The sequence below is a fragment of the Panthera tigris genome, chromosome E2 (assembly GCF_018350195.1).
Source record: "Panthera tigris isolate Pti1 chromosome E2, P.tigris_Pti1_mat1.1, whole genome shotgun sequence".
NCBI lineage: Eukaryota > Metazoa > Chordata > Mammalia > Carnivora > Felidae > Panthera > Panthera tigris.
In genome coordinates this window covers 38,100,434-38,121,069 of record NC_056674.1, presented here as the reverse complement: position 1 = coordinate 38,121,069, position 20,636 = coordinate 38,100,434, and the positions used below count along the sequence as shown (strand labels likewise).

The 20,636-nt window shown below is 42.5% G+C and overlaps 1 protein-coding gene across 3 annotated transcripts in view; it reads left to right on the top strand.

The window, feature by feature from the left end:
- The window catches only part of CDH8 (cadherin 8), a 518,426-nt gene that overhangs the window by 149,899 nt on the left and 347,891 nt on the right, over nucleotides 1-20,636 (top strand). Inside the window, exon 1 of one of the 3 annotated variants that reach the window (XM_042970109.1) lies at nucleotides 9,399-9,477. The exons of 1 other annotated variant lie outside the window; for it this stretch is intronic. The gene's annotated coding sequence lies outside the window, so the exon portion shown is untranslated. Of the gene's footprint in view, nucleotides 1-9,398; nucleotides 9,478-17,764; nucleotides 17,837-20,636 lie in introns of those variants that run through there. One more of the 3 variants, XM_015541187.2, reaches the window with a different exon arrangement.

Here is a 20,636-nt window from a genome sequence, read left to right as displayed (position 1 = left end):
ATGAAGAAATGGGTATGGGCGTGGCCCACTGTTTGCAGGGTGCTTCTCCTCTGAAGTCCTCATGTGGCCAAGGACTCAACTACAAAATGTCTGAACACTGGTATGAAGCCTAGTGGGCTGTCATTTTACCTGTCTGTAAATTTCAACACCTCCCTGATTAGAAACTGACCTTGTTTCACTAGAGATTTAGGAGAGCCCTCCTTCCATTACAGCATGGGCCCTTTCTTGCCTCAAGATCCCATTATTTCTCCTTTAGGTCATCAAATGCAAAATATCCATCCATATTTCTTTACCAGATCATGAGATTGAAGTGGGCCTCTTTCAAACATCAGCAGCCTTTCAACTCTTCTTAACAAAAGTAGGAGGGGGTTTGGAAGGCCTAGTGAAATAAGAAAAAACAACAACAAAAAAAAACCCCAAATTTTAATTTTCAAGAAGGAATGCAATTAAATGAACAAGGTATAAACTGTTTAAAAAATGATTTGAAGATGAAAGGCTGGTTTGTCTGGAGCTGAGAATGTGTTGGAGAACAGCGGATGGTACTAGTTAAAGGGCTGATTGAGGTCTGACTGAATGCCCTGTGTAGCCACAAGACAGAATTTTACAATTAAGAGGAGTAGCCTCACTGTAGGGAGCTTGGAAGGATCTGTTTTCTGGCCATCTGATCTTTTTTAGGTAGGTGTTGATAGGTTTGCTTGAGAGGAAACTAACATATATACTGAAAACTAGATACCTTTTTTTTTTCTTTCATTGCATCCTTTAATGGAACGACGCTATGAGTTAAACATTTCATAAAGCATAAAAAGGCTTATGCACAGAGGCCCAAGAGCCTCAGAGTGGTTATCTAACTAGTTAACCAGTTAGCTGGTCTAATTTACAGAACCAGTAGTGTGTTCAGCCAGCCTTTGAAACGAGACGTAGGACTCCAAATGTCTGGCTCTTTCTTGCAGGCCTCATGCCTCCAAACTCCGGAGTAAGGGAGTTAGCATTTTCAAAGGAAAAAGAATTAGTTTAGCTGGTGCATACAGGACAAATAGATTGTGCTATAAAAGGATAGTGGAAAGATGAGCAAGGCCACTTGGGATTTAGAGAAGTAAAATACATTTCCCTTCACATTTTCATCATCTGAAAAACTAGGAGGTTATTGTAGAGAGTAAATGACACAACATATGTCCATCAATCCCTAGAGTGACCAGCAAGATTTTAAACACTCAATGTAAGAACACTTACCACAACTCCTAATACCATTTATTATCACTTTCTCTTCCTGAAAAGTGATTATATGCATTATGTAATTTTGGAGGAGAAAACAACCCAGTGAAAAATAAAGGTGTTCTGTGCTCAGGCACAATGAGATAGTTTGGGGGAAGACAGAATATCATTATATTTAAAAAAAAAAAGAATGACTAAAAATTTAATAGGCTCCTTCATTTTGGCAAGTCATGTGCATTTGTTGTCTCTGCTTTGGGAGAATGCAACAGTCTTGTACACCTGCATTTGAAATGAGTTGTTACTTTGTGAGGATACATCAGAATGTATGAGAGCACATTTATGTATTTTTTTTCTTATGTTGATGTTTTTCTCTGATTCCCCAACAATCCTTACTCCAAAAATCTGCATCACACAAATTTTTCTTTGAAGGAGCCTCTGGGGCTGCATCAGTGAGCTTAACTCCAGGATACTAAAATAATTCAACCAAGACAAGACACATTATTAGACTGAGCAGATACTAGGTGAAGGGAGTAAATGTAATCTCACCAGAAAATGAAAATACTTTACTGGACTACATTAATTTAGATCTAAGTGCCTGAACTATTTTTTTCCCCAGTCTTCTAACTTCATATCTTGAAGATTATTGAGTGTTAGCTTAATGGTTTTTGCTTGGGCCATATTTACAGAGATAAGTGACAAGCTGACATATGACCAAGGACTTATGACCTGATGACCAAGGACTTAGCATCTTGTGGGGTTCCCTCCCCCAAGAATGAGTTATATAACCTTAGGCTCAGAAGTCAAAAGCCTTATCCCATTCTTTTCCTATAAAATGAATAACTTGAACTAGATAGTCTCTAAAGGGCCCTTTTGGTTCTGATAACATGTTAACTCTATAAAACTGAGGAAATAATATATCTTCTCCCCTCATAAGATTATTGTTGCAAGGATCAAATAAAAGAGCTGCTGTTTTTGGAAATATATGAAGGGCTATACAAATCTAAATAGTAATAGAAGAGTGCCTGAACCGTGGACTCCAGTACTGAGGAGTAAGCATCACCTTGGAGGCCATTTGGTTTCATTATTTTCCAAATGGTCTTCAGAATGGTGTTTGTTATGCTGAATCATAATCGCCTTATTAGCTTTCAAAAAATACACATTCTTGGGGCGCTGGGCTTGGGCTTGCTCAGATCGTACAGCTCTCGATCTCAGGGTGGTAAGGTTGAGCCCTATGTTGAGCATAGAGATTACTTAAATGAATAAAACTTAAAAACAATACACATTCTCCTTGGAAAGCCTGATTTAGTTGGTTAACCATGGAATCTGGGATCTATATTTACAAAACCACATGCAATTAAAGATTCCGATTTGGTTTGGGAACACATAATGTTTAGTTCATCTTGTATTGCAATGTGTGGGTCCCTGCCATAAAGAGGTAATACATTATTTAAAAGTAGGTGATGATAGTTACTTATTAGTATTTTAATGCTGAGAGGTAGTACTCAACTGTATTTAATGTTGAAAACCCTAGGTTGAAATTGTGCTCTTTAACTCATTGTGTAACCTTAAGGAAATCATTTAACTTTCTGAGCCTCAGTTTCCCCATACTTTAAAGGATACCAACCATGCCCTTTCCATTCTTAGTGCCTTAATAATAAAACAGACATTGACTGTAAAGAAATGAATGGGCATGTTATGATGTTATCTTGCCTCCCTCTTTAATTACTTTTTAAAGTATCATCGTTTTAAGGGGAATGGTAAAACACAATGCTGCATAATAATATTATTAAAAAATGCATCTCTGAGTTACATAACAGGTGTTTAGATATTCTACCCTCTGAATGGATGCCAAAGGAGAAGTTTGTTTACAGGTATCTTCTCTCTCAGAGACTGTTTAGTGGGTGGTGTTTGGGTGAGTAAAATTACCTTCTGTTCTTGTTAGCTTATTTTCAAATTTAGGGAGATACACCCAAATGTACGTCTTGAAGGAATTTCGCCTTACCAGTTAGCTGTATTTATTCACACGCAGGCATGTTTGCAAAAGCAAGTACATATTTCTTCCCCAGATATTCTTTCCCATTTCCTACCATTCCAAGTCTCTTGAGCAAATCCACTATTTACAATAGAGTTGTTTTAACGACATGTTTATGAAAATACAGATCCTGATCACAGTTTCCCTCTGGAGACCAAAGAGAATTTGAAACCCTGTTAGTAGATGGGAGATGAAAGGCGGGTTCAACTGTATATCAAATTGTATCTGAGGACCTGAAATTGTTTTATAAACCTCAATTAGGCCTCATACCACCCCCCTGAGGCAAGAAAGAAGTATTATGCACTTTTATGGAGACACAAACCGAAAACCCACAGAGAGGTTAATCAATTTGCATCACATGTCTTATAGCTGGGCTGCAGTGAGTTAGGAACAAAACGGAATTTCTTCCTAGGGAGCAACTTACCTTCTTTTATTTGCCTGATTACTACAGTGTGTGAAACTTCTGGAAAATTATGATGAATGTTCAAAAGAGACCCCTGAGAAAGGATTAGCATTTGTTTCCCAGTTTAGTAAATGAGTGATTTGTTTTTCACGCAAAAGCAACAGCACCTTTTTTGTTTTGCCAAACACTTTGGTAGAAATGACCCCTTGGAGGAAGGAGAAAAGGAAAAGCAGGGCAATTCAGGAATTAGGGAAGCAATTGGTAGGATATTTCTTTTTCTTTTTTCTTTCCACCTCCTTCTACATAGCAACCTGCACAGATATCGCACGCTAGAGGGCACTTGAGGTAGAAGGAAAAAAGTCTTGACGTCTCTCCGACAGGACCAGTTGCCTTTGCAAACAGGAGCCGGCAACCTAAAAGCACTGCTTTCTGTTTTCTACATGGCAGCCGAGCTCTGATGAACGAACAAACAAAAAACCCTTCGATAGCACTATGCAGCTTGGACTAATAAGGAAACTGCGTTCAGATTCTCGGAAACGCAATTTCCTTTCAACTTCTTGGAACCTTTGTCGAATGTAAATATAACATTCTTCCAATACCCAACTTGATAACAACTAATCAGAACTATAGGCTCCATTTTAGGCATAATAAGAGATGCTGATGTGCTGTCCCACCCCCTACTACTGAACCCCCCATACATGTGTAGTGATACGTTAGTGTTAGTGTGCACATTGCAGATGACAGTGATCTAAACCAGTCTTAAGATTAAATTTAACTATTATATTTTAATACCAAATACAATCTGATATACCAAACTAATTTTACCTCATGCGTGTGTGTGTGGGGGGGGGGGTTCTTTTCCTTTTCTTTTCTTTCTTCTTCTTTTTTAAAAACACAATGTGAATCCCCCCCCCCCCCACCCTCCGCCCCTTCGTGGCTTCCACGTTAACAAGAGGGGTCTGGCATCTTAATCCAGTGGCCACTCTGTTCCAGAAAACAAAAATAAAAACACAACACAATCAAACCAAACCAAAAATGCTAAGTGTATCATCTACAAAATCCGGGCTGGCTTATTTGATAGCTTTGTACCAGTCCCCTTAAATCTATCTAACTGGCCCCTCACCCCCAGTTTCTGTGTAGAAGCTGAATTGGAGCTTATCTCTTTTCTAGCACCTGGGAAGATAGGAGATAATGCCATTTTGAAAACCTTCTCCAAAACGCTCTCAGCACAGATGTGGTTTTCAGAAAGTGTTTACACCTCCATTTACTGAAAATATAATGGCAAGCTCAAGATTAGTAATTACAGTCAATATTAAGAGATCCAGGCCTAATTTCAGGGACAGCTAAAACCAGCAGCCAAGAAACGTAACCATCACAAGTCTGAATAACAAGCTCAATGATGATTTTACGCCAAGAACCCATCACCACTTCTAAAGAAATCAGTCTAGTTTTTCAAAACCTGTAATAAACATTGGTGAAGTAATTCCATTATTTAGTGTGCATACACTTTTCTTTTTATTTTACCTTATTTGTTAAGATAATAGTCTGCCCTAGAACATCCCAGGACAAAAACAATAAGTATTCATACAATGCACTGCTTTATTTTTATTCTTCTCATCTTTATATATATCACCTGAGAAAAGAATAGCCTAAGGCAGTGGTTCTCAAAATATAGCAAGCAACACAGTCCCTTGGAGCATTTGCTAAAACCCAGGTTGCTAAGCCCCACCCAGATTCAAGGTCTGAGAATTTGCATTTCTAACAAGCCTCCTGGGATGGGGAAGCAGGATCTGGACCAGAGATCGGTGTGAGAACCACACTAATTGCTCACATTCACTCCATTTGAGCACCCATTACATCTTTTCATGACTGTAATAAAGAGGATGATTTAAAACAAACTCTTAAAGAAATCTTTCCTAAATGTACCTAACATTTGCAAACTTCTTAAAATGCCTTCCTAATTTTTTGCCTTCTCATGATATATGCTCCAATATCGGAAATTCAATCAAATTTCAAAGTCTCTTCTGCCTAATGCTACAGTTGTTATATATTACTTATTACAACCCCCACCCCCTCAAAAAAAGGACATGGTAGTTTTGAGATTTCTGCATCACGATTTCATAACATGAAATCTGGGAAAAGTACTCTGCATTCCTGGAAAGTATTATATGTTAATTGGTATTACACTTACGTTTTGGCCTTCTTCATATTTCAGAGTCTTAAAGTTTTTACTTAAAATATTATGTTTAAAATATCCCAGGCAGGGGGCACCTGGCTGGCTCAGTCAGTGGAGTATGAGACTCTTGATCTTGGGGTTGTAAATTTGAGCCCCATGTTGGGTGTAGTGATTACTTAAAAATAAAATCTTAAAAAATTAATAAAAAATGAAATAAAATAAAATAAAATAAAATACCCTGGGCAGGAATTACATCGTGAAATATTTTCATTCACCGAATCCACACTTCTCAACCCCTCCTTTAGGAGAAAGTCCACAAATTCATTAATTGATCTAAATTTAAAAGCAAGCGAAGAAACCTGAAAGTTCTCACCATTATACTGTGGTAAACACATGTTTTTTAGTGTTTGTTTTTATATTATTTTAGTTTTTAATTGTGTACCGGAGAATGAGAAGAAGAAAAGTTTACATTTTGATGCAGCAAATAGTAGCTATGTTCCATTCTGCCATTTCCTGCTCCAGTGGGACAAAGTGGAGTGTCCCTATCTCTCCCACCTCCTGCCAGGGCTCTGCTTCCTATAAGCCAGAGGGTTCTTCACTATCCAACTAACCAGTCACTTGGTTTAGTTTCTTCTTTAGTCCAAATTACAGCACAAGATCTACCTGTAGTGAAAAAGAAACATAGAGTTTCTTTCCATGTCATTCAACTGCAGTAGAGTCCTCCTCTGCCTGTCACAGAAACCCAGGCTGGAGACACCCTGCCTCATCCCAGTCTGCAACTCAGTCAGCCAAGGTTATTTTGAAGGCATCTCCCCACCCCCCAGCTCTTTTCTGATTATACTTCAGCCCTATCAGATAATCCCTCACCCTTCCTCCCCTGCCAGGCACCACCACACAGGCAATTTCAGTCGCCATTCTGAAAAGCCCATGTAGCACAGTCCTCTTCCTGTGGACTGGAAGCTGGAAGGCTGTAACCCTGGAGAGGATGTTGAAAAGAAAACACTTTCTTAAGGAGTTAGGCTCTCACCATTGTGACATTACACTGCATCCTATTAAGTGTGGGTGGAATTGTTAAAGAGGCAAATGCCTTGTCTTTCAGCAACCCTGATTATTTTAGAAATATCCTTATAGGGCTTTTTAACATTATCCTAATCCTCTTTCACACTGCTTAATCACCCAGACCTCTCCTAAGAATTAGGAGAAAATTAGTAGGAAATTCCTACTGCAGTGCTTTGAGCAGAGATTAGCACATGGAGAGAGGGCTACCTTGAAATCTAGTTGCCAAAATTCAATGAAGACAATGCATGTAACTGCTCTGAGAGTACATGTAGAGGTGAGTCAAAACAACGCATCCTAACCATGGGATCCAAAGCCATTGGATCCTGACTCTCTTCCCTTTGTCAAAAGAGTTGCTGTTGTTGCTTTCCTTTAAGAAAATGAGATTTGGGGATGTTTTCTAATTCTACCATTCTGGCTTTCTTTTGAGATGAGTTTGTTACTTGTGATGATTCGCAGCCTTCAGTAACACAAAACTTTTTCTGTGGTTCTCATAGATTTAAGAAAAGTACCCCCCAGGAAAGGAGCAGACCATGTGATCAAACTGAAAATGAATGTCTGAAAATTAAGCACAACACAAATATCATGTATTTCTTTGTCCACTTGGGACTTACTTCCTGGTCTAGCAGGAGTTATGATTTGATTGAGGTATGACTTCTGTTCCTTTTTCCTAGATAGAATTAGCCAACTCCTGAATACCCTGCAAGCTTACACAGTCTGAGAAAAGAAGGAACAGTTACTATGTACTGTCGTGTGTGTGTGTGTGTGTGTGTGTGTGTGTGTGTGTGTGTTTGGGGGTGGGTGGGGGTGGAGGGAAGATAGCTCCTGGTTCTCCTCACCTCTCCGTGTCTGAAATAATTCACTAAGTTTTTTGCCCGTAAGAAGCTAGAATGTGCAACAGATATTATACCTATAGGCTGTATTCTTTTAAACATTTCATAATGGGACACACACACACACACAAATATCAAATCTGCATAAAACATTACAAGCATATTGTGCCTATTTTCTCATTCTGCTCACTGTGTCTCATTAATTTGCGACAGTCAGTACAAGCTCTACAGACCTTGTGTCTGGTTGTCTGCGCCCTTTCCCCCTTCTGTTTCGGCTGTGCCCCCCGCCCCCCCCAGATGGTAAAACCCTTCCTGAGAACTCCCCTCTGGTGCACAGGGCATGGACCAAATCAGGGTGGCCTGTGGAGGGAAGTTAAACAAAAAAGTAATGCTTAGTGCATCTAACGTTTCACTGATTGTATCAAAAGATGATCACGGTGGCTCAATATTTCTGTGTTAGCCTTGGAAGTGAGAAGAAAACAAGCCTGGACCTCTTAATTTATCTGTACTGGCTCTACCCCAGGGCGGGGGGGGGGGGGCACGTTTCTCAGGACCTGCATGGCGTCCATCAGAGCAGCTGAACGGGCCACAGCCAGGGCATCTCTTGGCGGAGGTAAAGGAGCTGCAAAAATGGTGTCTGCGAGTAGATCTGGAGGCCAAGGGACACTGACAAGACAGGGCAATCTCCCCCTGGGTTTCCCACGCAAGTTCTGCTGTTCTTTTCGTGCCTACTTACTGCGCGCCCCTGCCGGCTGCCCCGGTGCCCGCCCCGATCCCATCTCCCTGAAGGAGTAGAGGCAGGGGGGTGCTAGGAATGTGCTCCACCCACAAGACCGCAACACACCGCCTGCCTCCGAGCTGTAGCTTCTGAGTCGTAGGTAGCGGTCTGACAAGCACCCCACTCTGTCCGCAAGAGGCTCTCGGAATTGCGAGGTAAGCCGCCCACGCGCACCCCTCGGCCCTGCCGCGTCCTCTTCCGCCCACGGAGAACAGCTGTGGGTCGTTGAGACGCTTTTCAAGACCACGCTGGCCCCAGGGCGCAGGTGAGAGCCGACCGAGGAAGCTCGCGGGGACCGCCTCCGCCTGCCTTGATCCTCCGCCGGCCCCCTTCTCCGGGAGGCTGGCCTTCCGCGGGCTGCGTGCTCCGCACGGAAGGGCGCATCTTCAGCCGGGGCTCTGGCTGCGGAGACGCGCGGGGGGTGCTCGGGAGCCAGGAGCGAAAAGTTGGGCGCCCACTTGGAGCTGGGAAGAGCGAGCGAGCGAGCGACAGCCGAGGGGGAAGGCAGGGAGGGGGCGGGGAGGGGGACTGCTTACATGAATTTCCAAGTGGTAGACCTGCCTCTGCGCTCTGCCCAATGAGATCCGTCAGGGGAGGCACCCGGCTCACTTTTCCACATCACTTCACAGTTACATTTGGCAGGCAGGCGGGCTCGCACGCCGGAGCGCTCAGCCCGGAATTCGTGGATTTATTCGGAATCTCCTTGCTTCCCCGAGTCCCCTCCGCCGGCGCCGGTCTGGGCACGGACGGTCCCGCGCACCCGCCCGCTCGCTGCACTTTGGGCTGCGGACACCCGGACTCGGCGCGCCCGCCCCGCGTCTCCACGGCGAGCCCCGCAGCTCCGAGAGGCATGAACGGAATCCGGAGGCGCCTGCCCTGCGCGCGGGAACCTCTCGGTGCTCGCCGCCCTCGGGAGCCGACCCAGAGTCCCTGCAGCCGTGTGTGAACCAGGAAGCTTGAAATTCGCCAGCGCCGAGCTCGTCAAGAGTAAGTGCTCTCCCCCTGTCCCCTTTTCCCTCCAAGCCCCGAGGACCCCGAAAGGACCGTTTCCTTTAAGAATCCCTATCCCCCTTCGGACACCTTGCGCGTCTCCTCCCCCCCCCCTCCCCCGCAGATGGTGGACGCGGGTTCCTAGCCCAGGCTTGGGGCTGAGCTGCGTCTTTCATGATGCGCACAGCCGACGGGGCCACCTCAGGGCTCTGACGATTTGGCAAACTGTTGTGACAGTAGGTCCTGGGGAGTAGCAAGCAGCCTGTGCCCCTTTAGTCTTCCTGCCAGTCTCCATCTCCGCGGTCGCCTGGCGATTTCGCCGCCTCGCCAGGCCGGCAGGCAGGCGACGCTGCAGCCGCGCGCCTTCACTGCGGGGTCCGTGCGGAGAATGGGCAACACCCGCGGCGGGGGTGAGGAGGGTGCGAGCCCGAGAGGAAAGAAGGCGCAGGGACCGGGGCTGCCCCTTTGCTGCACCTTCCCCCCACCCACCCTGGGGACAGGGAGGGAGACCCCTGCCTTGGGGCCGCGGGCCGCGACCCAGCAGCGGAGAGCCCCCCGCCCCGGCGCAGGGCTTTCCTACAAGTGGCTGCTCCAGCCTACGAGGCGTGGTGCCCGCTGCAAACTTGCTGGCTCTCGGGCCGCCCCGCGGCTCTGCAGCGGCCAAGCCCCTGTACCGAACCCCGGCAGGACGCCCAGAGGCACTGTCCTTGGCGAGCCCACGCTCACAGAGGCCCCCCGAGCCGAGGACTCCGAACCCTCTCCCCATCGCCCGGCAGGGCAGGCGGCTGCGCTTTGTGCCTTCTCCCTGCTCCCCATCCGCCGACACTCGGGGGGCGGGCCGCCTTGCTCGCTGGCCTAGAGGGCTCTCGCCTGGCTTCTGCCAGCGCGTAACAGGTTCGTAAGGGACCTCCTCCCCTCCTACCGGGTTCCAGCCTGGGCTGGGGGACACCGAACACCTGCTGATGCCAACAGGTATCCGCAGTTCTCTCCGCTTCCCTTCTCTCCCAGACCAAAGCTCTCCCCACACAATGTGGCAGGAACCTCAAAGTTTTGTTACCGTTGACCCTTCCCCGCGGGCACTGAGCCGGCCGCTCGTCAAGGGCCAGCCCCGTTGGCCTCCGCGAGTGGAGATGGCAGCTGTTTGCTTGGGTTGCTAAATCTTGGAAATCAAACAACATGAATTGTTTATTGTTGCGAACGCACAGCATCAGTCCGTCATGGCAAATCAGGCTGTCAGCTGCTCACTTCAGCTCCAGTTAGAGAACGGGGCTTGTAACCGAGGCAGCGGGAGGCAGGAAAGGTCCTTGCAACTTTACCACCCTTTCCTGAAGATTCCACAAGAGTTTCCTCTTCAAGAGGCATGATCCGACAATGCCTTAGCGCACCGAAGCTGCTAATCAGATCAGCCGGCTGCTGGGTTTCACCTGGCTTCACGCAGCTTGCGGGCTGACAATGGGAAGGAGGGGGCTTCGGAGAAGGTACGCCAGCACTGCCCTCTCGGGTCGGGTACCATTGCGGAGCGGGTAGGAGGGACCCGGGTGGGTTGGGGCGGTTGTGAAGCGCCTGTCCGCCCTACAGTTCTCCTGACAGCCGTCTCAATGGTTAACAACGCTCCCTGGGCTGTCACCTCTGCTTCATTATGGGAGCTTTTCAACTGGAAAACTATGTGGGAAAGAGATATTTATGTAAGATTCGAGAGTGGGATTTTCCATCCATTCAACCTCGCCGCTGTACTTGACTGCATGCAAAATGAGCCCCGTCTTTTAGGCTAAACACAACTGAAATTTCTGCCCGGCTGTTGCCTTTCATCAGCTGTGTCCAGTTTTGCAGGGATTTTATCTGGGTGTGTGTGTAACAAAGAGCGAGGGAGAGAGAGATTCTTTTACAGACAGGCCTGATACCTTTGAAGGATGTTCTCTAAGGGCTGCATTTTTCTCCCCTCAAAGGGAGTTCCCCATAATCATCCTGTCCAGACATGTTTTCCACTTCCCTGAGCTCTGTGGCTGAAAGAAATTCAAGGATTAACCCTCTTATTAAATAATAACACTAATAATATTCTATAATTCTTTAGCAGATTGGAAGCTCCCCATCACATACTCATTTCATGCTGGAGCAGTTGCAGCATTTTAAACCATCCCCTTTGATAGATTTTTTTTTTTTTTTTTTTTCCCCTGGACTCTGAAGAGGGCTTGGAGTTGAGAAAAATCTCCGAAAACAGAGAAGAGCTTTCCCAGCAACTCTGGGATTGCTTCATTCAGGGCTATTGAGTGGCATTTCGTCTTCCTCATTGTTTGTTCCCCTTGCCACCCAGATGAGTGTCAAGGTATCCCATGTCCATCACGAATGGGCTATATATTTTAGAGATGCTGGCTAACGTTCGCCAAAATTTGTGCTGTAATGCTGTCACTTAAACTTTGAATCTTTCTCCCCTGCAACCTAGATCTTGTATTTCTAGTTATTATTACTGTTAAGAATCACTTCGGCTTTAAAATCCCCAGATTCCCAAAACTCTCGAGATTCTTGATAGGTAAATCTCTACATGCAAGACTCAACATTTTTTGGCTGCATTTTTGCTGTGCAGGATGCATTTTTGAGTTCTTGAAGGTGCTCTGAATTTCACTGAAGAGCAATTTTATAGCAGCCTTCCCTAGAATAGCAGCAGCATTTGCTGCTCTAAAGAATATTCTCTCTAAAGGAGAGGAGGTCTTTAACCTGAAAATAACTTTCTTTGGGTATTGTGTAGAACTCTGGTCCAGACCGAATTCATCTAAGGCAGCCCCTTAGTTTAGCACTGAACACACTTAAGTAGCCAATGGTGGTATGCTCAATGTAAAAACAAACAGCCCATAAAACATGCTCAGCAGGCTGGAATAGACCACGTGAGAAGGCATTTGTAAAGGCTGTTGTATGAGCTTATTCGTGATACAACATTTCCGTGTACACTGTGCACAGATTTAAGGTCTTAGGATGCTGGTTAGCCGGGAGCATCAGATTTTGGAGCAAAGCATGGGAACTCCAAAGAATCAGGGTATAATGATTCTATTCAAGAAGTTGTACTTCAAGGTTTTGCTTTCCAGTTTCCTTTCATTGTTCATTAGTGAGGAGAAAGGCACAATCATCCAGAAGTTAGAATCCATACTTAGCAACTGTCCAGAAAACCATATTATAAGTAAATTAATGCTTTAAGAAAAAAAAAATCTTTATTTTTCTACTCAAGGTGGCACACCTCACAGCTTTATCAACATTCCAATCTGAGCAAAATTTCCATGCAAAGCCAGAAGCTTTTCAGGGGTAAAATGATATTCAATTTATATTTCCAATCACACTTTTCTGGTTTATCAGCCAAGTTTTGTGTTTGACAAATCAAGGAGCAAGCATGATCAGAGTAGCCTTTTAATTATAGATGGAGTCTAAAGTCTCAAGACTTTGTTTTGGAAGTAGCGTGCTCAGTGATGCTGTGGATAGTGGTGTCAGTCATTTTATATTGCCTAAAAAGTTACTTGGAGAAGAGGAAAAAGATGAAGTTTTCTTCCCCCGTTGTTATCAGCATTGTTGCACTCACAGCTGAAATGATCATATTTTGCTTTTTAGTTTAGGAAAAGGCTCCTAACTTTGGTGTATTAAACACCACCTGCAGAGTGTAAGAATTCAACCCTGGCCGGTCCTGGCTGCTCTGTATTAGGTGTGGTACACACATACACAAAATTTACTTGTAGAAAACTTCAAAATGTGCCCAGATAACTAACTTATGTATTGGTTCAAGTATGAGGATTTTTATCATGTTCCCTTTGCCATTTCATCTGCCTTGGATGGTTTGATTTGCACCCCCCACCCTGGCTTCCTGAATTTGTATATTGACCAGTCTTTTTTTTTTTTTAATATCTTTTTGCAGTGCTGGAATTTTTTTTTCCTCCAGAATCCCACAGATGTGTATTTGTGAAATAAAATATTATTTTGATGGAATAAGGCTGTCATCTGAATTAGTGGGGCTTAATTAACCAAAGAGCGATTAGGCTTTTCTCATTTAATTCCCATAGAAAGTTGTGATGAGCAATCTATTTCTGCTGAACCGTTGGTTCTTGCCTCTGGAACATGCTTCAGATATAACCATGAGGAGAAAATTAGTTGAACCTGGCAACTTCGAAAGGTCAGAAAGGAAATAAGTTCAAGGGATGCCATTCAGCTGCTGCTCCCATATGCTGCCTCTAGCTAAGTCTCCAGAGTTACTTCATGGCAAAGCACCAGGGCCAATACTGTTTCCTTTTTCTATCATGTCCCAAGCTTTTATTTCCCAAGTTTTAAATGTCATATGCTTTTCCTTATGATAAATATCATCTACCTTCTTGCCTTTAGAAGTCTTGTTTTTAAGTTATATTAATAGTTGAAATAGATGCGGTTTTCTGTCTTTCTTTAGAAAACATCATAAAAGAATAACACTTGTACTTAGAACCTTCAAACTTTCCTTTCCTATTCTCTCTGCCAAAGACAGTTGCAAATGTTGAAATGATGGTTAGTTGAGGGCAAGCACAGAGTTAGTGCTCTGCAAACATTTATTTAATGCATCGACAATGAACAAAGACTGCCCTCTCTTCCTTTACTAGGAGATTCTCAGTAAAGGATGGGGTGGGATATAATCCTACCCAAAATCCAGTATTATGATTATAAACCTCACTTGGAAAATCAAGACCAGACTTATATCAAGAATGCTGCTAACCTACATGGGATGCAAAGTAGTGTTTTATTGGGGAAAACACACTAAATTCTGAAGGGTTGCATGTGTAACTCAGTGTCCATACCTTTCCCTTGGTGGGGGAATGTATAAAATAATGAAGGGAAGAACTTTCCCTCTTTTGCTCCTTCCTTCCCCTCCCTCCTTTGCTTCTCTTTAGTATATTTTGTATTTGAATGGAACAGTTCATATTAACCTTATGTGAATTGCAAGTCAGAACGTCTTAGAAGACCATTCTATACTCTTCTATATTGCGTTAATCAGCAGGATACTTGGCACTCACATGAACACAATGGAAAAAAATACTGTGTTTGCCATGATAAGGTATTTCTGTGAATAGATTTATTTACATTTTAAGCATGTTGAATATACTGCAAAGGAATATTAAGTGGAGTTGTATTCTATGTATGTCATTAAGTGAAAATGTTACAGTACCTTCATGTTCTATTACCGATAACATTTTCCATGCATTGTTTCTTTCTAGATAGATTAATGCATAAAATATGACTATTTGATTTCCGATGTGATACAAATAACATGAAATAAGTAGGTGAGGGAGTGATATGAATATCTTAAGGGAATACTTTTCTTATACATGCAACCTCATCTTCTGAACTTGTTATAAAAATTACAAGGACACATTCCATTCTTTATTTCTCTATTGCTGTTTCAGCTTGACAAACAATTTAATTTTCTGTGTTGAAGTATTTCCATCTTCCTACTGGGGGTGCTCAAAAATGAAACACCATTAATTTATACTTATTTTTATTAAAGTGGTAGGGCATATTTGTGTTTGTCTGAGTTTGACTCAAATATAGTCGGTGAAGATAGTACTGATTTTAGAACTCATATAAATACTTTAATTGTCATGACCTATGTATTCTGTTGTATCTCAGTATTACTTTTGTCAAATGATTGCTTGTTATCTGTCTACCCATCTATCAACTGTGTTCGTAGTTCATGGTAACCGTGTCAGTTGGTGGTTTTTAAGCTATAAAGTCTTTGAAACATGAAAGAATGACAGTAAGGTGCACTTGTAAGGATGGTTACTACACAGTATAATCTAATTGGCAGAATCTTGACTTAATATGCTGGGATACTTGGCTGCATTTCAGTTTTAGTATTACAGACTCTGTAGCCTTGGTTATGTGGTATAACTGATTTTAACCATTTCCGCATGACTTAAGCAAGAAGCGAGAGCTTGTAATTTTCAGCTATCACCAGTAGTGCTGAAATGAATGGAAACCAGTTGTTGAATACTTTTGAAAGAAGATACTACCTGACAATCTCGTAGCATTATCTTCTCTCAGCAGCCTTCTGAGTAGTGTTGAGAGATCATTTTGGCCTCATTTCTGAGTTAGTGGGGACTCCTCACTTTGACCATTCTCATAGGAAGGTAGATGATGATGAAATGGTAGCAGTACCCGGCCAATGAAATGTTTGTCATCGAGTAGTTAAAGTTTGGCTGTAGTGCAATTGTACAATAGGATGTAGCAGCCCATGTTTTTCATTGAGTGGTTACAAAGGGAGGGAATAGGTCCCTTGCGGATGTTTAGTGCTTGTGTGTTGTCCTGTCTGCAGAAAATAGTGAAGGGACAATGCTATGTCTTCAATGGAAAGAGACATGGTTGGCTCTTGGGAGGGGACTAAAAATCCTGCCCTTTAGCAGCTTAATAAAACTATTTGAAGTCATTAGTTGTGTGTTAGCTGTGGGCAGGGAAAGCTATTTATAAAATGCTATTTTATTCGTATCCAACATGGTTCCTGCCATTTAAAAAAAAAAACAAACAAGAGTTGGAAAAGGTTATTTTATTACCTGTTCTAAATAGAACACTGGGATATTCCCCAGTGAGGTACACAGCAAGAAATTGAAATAAAATAATTTTTTAAAATATCAATCAAAAGTCTTTGTTAAGTACATGGAATTTTCAGTAAATAGTAGCTATCGTTGCTTCATTGATAGAGTTTTATGTACATTCACTTATTTTTTTCCACTGTCCCTCAAGTTAGAGAGTATGAAACAGAGCATCAGTTCCCTTATTTGTCATCATTGAGATACATCTCCCCGTACCTTATGAGTGATAGAACAGTAATTCAAACTATTTCCAACTCCAAACTTGATGTTTCATCCACTGTGCCATGGAGCTTTTCACAGCTCAGCTACACTACAATTGGGCAATAAAATTGATTTCTATTGGTTACTGTGATTTAAAGGGTCTTGGTTCACAACCTTGGGAGTTCCCAGAGTGAACTTTGAAATTGGCCTCCGTATACAGAGGGCACGGAGTTGCCAAAGAAAGATGTGAGACATGCCTGACTGGTAGGTGGCAGTGTTAATAAACAAGGGAACTCAGATATGAGGCTTTCTCTCAGGTGGTCGCACGATGAGATCTCCGCATCTGTGCACTAGAATCTTAAGGTGTTAAATAGAGGCCTCCATGGGGTTCAGTCACGTATTTAGTCCAGATGGACTCACCAACATCTTAATCCCTCAAAGCTGAGTCCTTGAAATGACTCTTAGTGAGAGAACAGTGGGTAGAATGTAGGTCCAGGAATAGGGATGGGATAAAAATTCCTGCGCCAGCTCTCTGATCCACTGGTGGTCACATCTTCACAATGACCTCCTCCAACAAAAGGTGAACACATTGTTTTCACTCCTAGGTTTCTATTAAATTTTCAGCACGTTACTTAAAGACAGCAATAGATGGGGCTTTCAAATGGAGAAGGAGGTATTTAGAAGAGCCCTGAGAAATCACTGCCTGACACTACTGTGTCTATAATTAGCAAGGGATACATGGAACTTGTGTTCATTTTTTTGAGATGATCTCAGTACACTTCTGTCTTAAGAGTCTGACAGAATAGATTCATCTTCAATATCTTAACCTTATGATTTCAGGAAAGTTTTCCTAAATGAAGGTCTGGGTCTGTAACACTAGAAAAGGGCCTTATTTTGACCTTGTCTTTGTCACAGACCTAGTCACCCCATGCTGAAATTTCCCTAACAAATAGAAATGTTTCTGTGCTCTGTGTGTAGAACAAAGTTCTGACTCCTTGGGAAAGGAGAAGGCATTTATTTTTGCCAAGGTAACCAATAATGATTAAACTTCATGAAACCTAAAGAAAAAGAGTCACGTGCCAATGGCAGCAGAATGGATTTGGCAGGTGTTCTGGGTGGCAAAATAAGCGAAAGATACGTGCTTTTGAATAGAATAATAGCTGGATTAAGGATATGGTAGGAGACCAAGGAAAGATGATTAGAGGGTTGTGGCTGATGGGGAGATAAATAGGGTGTGTGTGTGTGTGTGTGTGTGTGTGTGTGTGTGTGTGTGTGTTTAAAACAAAAACAAAATTAGAATCTTGTTATGCGATGGGAATCTGGTCAGGGAATTCTGAAGGCTTTAGGAAAGATGACTCTCCTGAATTGTATTTGGATGCATGCAAGTACCATCCCTCTCTAAACCCCAAATATATCTGTGCCTGTTCCATTCCAGTCATCCAGCGTTTGGCGTGAATTGCACTGGGCCACAAGCTGAATCTCATACCCCATCTGTGTTTCTGAAACACCACTTTGAATTCAATGTGCATTTACCTGTTTTGAAGCAGCCTGCTAATGGTTCTAAATTCAAGGTCAGAAACATTTTTAATAGAAATTCTCTGGTCTTATGTGTCATTTTTGCTTCTATGAAATATTGTGGCTACTAAGCCTGGTGGATAATAAAAGCATAATTTCCTGTCAACCACAATAATCTGCTGGATTGAATCCTAAAGTGTCTGTAAAAGCCCATTTTTATTTTAGACTTCACCTATTGGTGTGCGGCTTATTGTTTAGAACTTTAATCTACCTTGTTCACAAAATTGATGGTGGAGTATATTTTTGCATAATGACTTAACATACTCGAGAATTGACCACCTTAAAAAAGTTCACCATAATAAAATGTTGGGGTCAGCAGAGTAACATCCAGGCTGTAATTAGAAAGGTGTCTAAAATATGTGTATGAATGAAAAGTCAGATTGTAAGTATGTTACCCAAGAGAAGATATTTTCTTATGGGGAAAATTCTAAAGACTTTCTTACTTGTAAGAATTCCAGAGAGACTGTAAAATCTCTTCATCTCACTATCTGGGTGTAAATCAATGCAACAGCATTATAATAAAGTGGATTGCTTGGCCAGACATACGTACTGTGGTTGGAAAATCTAAAAATAAATTGATTTTTTACCCAAGCTTTACAACCTTGCTCAATTTCTTCTTCCTTGCATAGACTTAAGCAGTTTGTGTATGAGTTACTCTTCACGATGTTTATTAATTCTGATAACAGTGACATCACATTTGGTTGCATCTCAAGAATTCCTATAAAGCTATTTTCTAATCATCAAAGAGACATTACCTCTGCTTGTGGCAGAGGTGAAAGCAATATAAATAGTATGGTTCTAATTGTCACAGTAGAAGCTCATTTGTCTCTAAGTGAAGACTCTCTAAGGCAGACTTCGCTGAATGGAAGGCCAAGTCTCACCACCCCCTGATAGCACATTTGTGCCTGTGAATACTCCAGTTAGTGGCACAGTTTTACCAGAGCCTTGCATAAAGTAGTGTGTGTGTGTGTGTGTGTGTGTGTGTGTGTGTGTGTGTGTGTGTGTGTTGGGGGGGGCGGCGGTATTATGACATCATACAAATCTCATATATTCACACCAGTGCAGGGATTCCCAAAGTCTGATGTGTGTATGTACTCCTGTAGGCACGGTGAGGATGAGCCCTGCGTGGGCCTGGGAGGAAAAGACCTTCTCACCACGCTGCTAAATCCTTTGTTATTTTAAGGAGAAGGTCTGAGTTGGGAAGTGGTCTTATTTGCTCCAACCCCAGGCTTCTCAGACTCTGTTCCTCAAATCCATACAAAGTCCCAGGCCCCCACCCTCCATTTACTGGGTTATTATCTGCATTTTGGCCAGGTTTCCTGAGGATTTGTATGCATATGAAGGTTTGAGAAGCACCCCCAGGGGTGTTGTGGAGAGGACTTACTACATTTACCAGAGCCCATTGTTAAATTTTCAGGAAATGCCAGAACTTGTTAGTGGCCACAGCGAGAGCTTGAAATTGGTGGAAGTATTTACATTATGGAAATCATAAATCAAGGATTCTTTCTTTTGAGAGCCACTTAAATATTTAACAGCATATCCTTGCCTCTAACTGTTGATTTTCCTTTTTATCGGAGACAGATGACCTCAGGCTTTGCCAGTGTCTAGTTAAGAGAAAATAAAACATTACTTAAAATACCAGTCTCACTGTGCTTCAGTTTGCTTATCCATAAAATGGGAATGATGATAATAAAGTGATAATATTTACATTAGGGTTATTTTGAAGAGTAGATGTAAATACATAGCTGTGTGTGTACATATAATATGTATATATATGTATGTAGTCATGATTTACCATATACATACACATATGTGTGTATGAGTTGATGATTTAATATTACCCAAACACTAAGTGTTTACTGTTAATCTCTTTGTAACAAATAACATTGGTTTGCCATTTTAAAATAGATATTAGAAAAAACTCACATTTTAAATTTAATAGTACAAGTAATTTAAGAATTTGGCTGCCTGAGGGAGGGGTATATGACTGTGCTAGAAATTCTGTGCAGGGGAGGGTAGTAGAAATGACCAATGTGGATGAAGGAGAGTTTCCCTTCATCCCAATAGAGTTAGGATAATTTCTCTCCAGAGCTCTGCCACCAGCTATTGGCCACTGACCAAATCATTCCTCCTTTCTCTGAAAAATGAGGAGTCAGATTGGAATAGCACTCATATGTTTCCCATACCCTGTCTGTAGGATGGAAAATATTTCTATTCCTCAAAGCCTTGGAGAAATCCAACATGCTCTTTGCTTCACAGAGAACTGGCAGAGTAGAGGGTACCCTATTTGACAGGTACTCTGTGGAGACCATGTGTAGGATGAATTTGGTGGGTGGAGAGCAGATCATGGATTGAATGATCTGGTAAGTAATGATTTGCAGACTACCTAAGATGCTGGATTAATCGGTGGTCTAGTTCCTGTGCATTGCCTGACTTAAATGCCCTTTCACCCCTAACTCCTCCCCAGTTAGGAAATTGCTTGCTTCTCCATGCTTAGATGTCACTTCCTCCAGGTAGCCTTTTTTTTTTTTTTTTAATGCTGTGAAGATGAGTGGCATACCGTCGCTCTGTATTTCTGTAACCCTTCTCAGCCTGCATTTCACTAAATATTGTAAGTATATCTTTGTTAGTCTGTACCCATTGGACTCTTTGCTTCCTGATGAGAAGAGCATTGACCTGATTGCCTGTTGACCATCAGAATACACTCATCAGTGTTTATATAACGAGAGACGTGGTTAAGAACGAGAATTTTGGAAGTAGATTACCTAGATTCAAATAATGATCTGCTCCCTACTG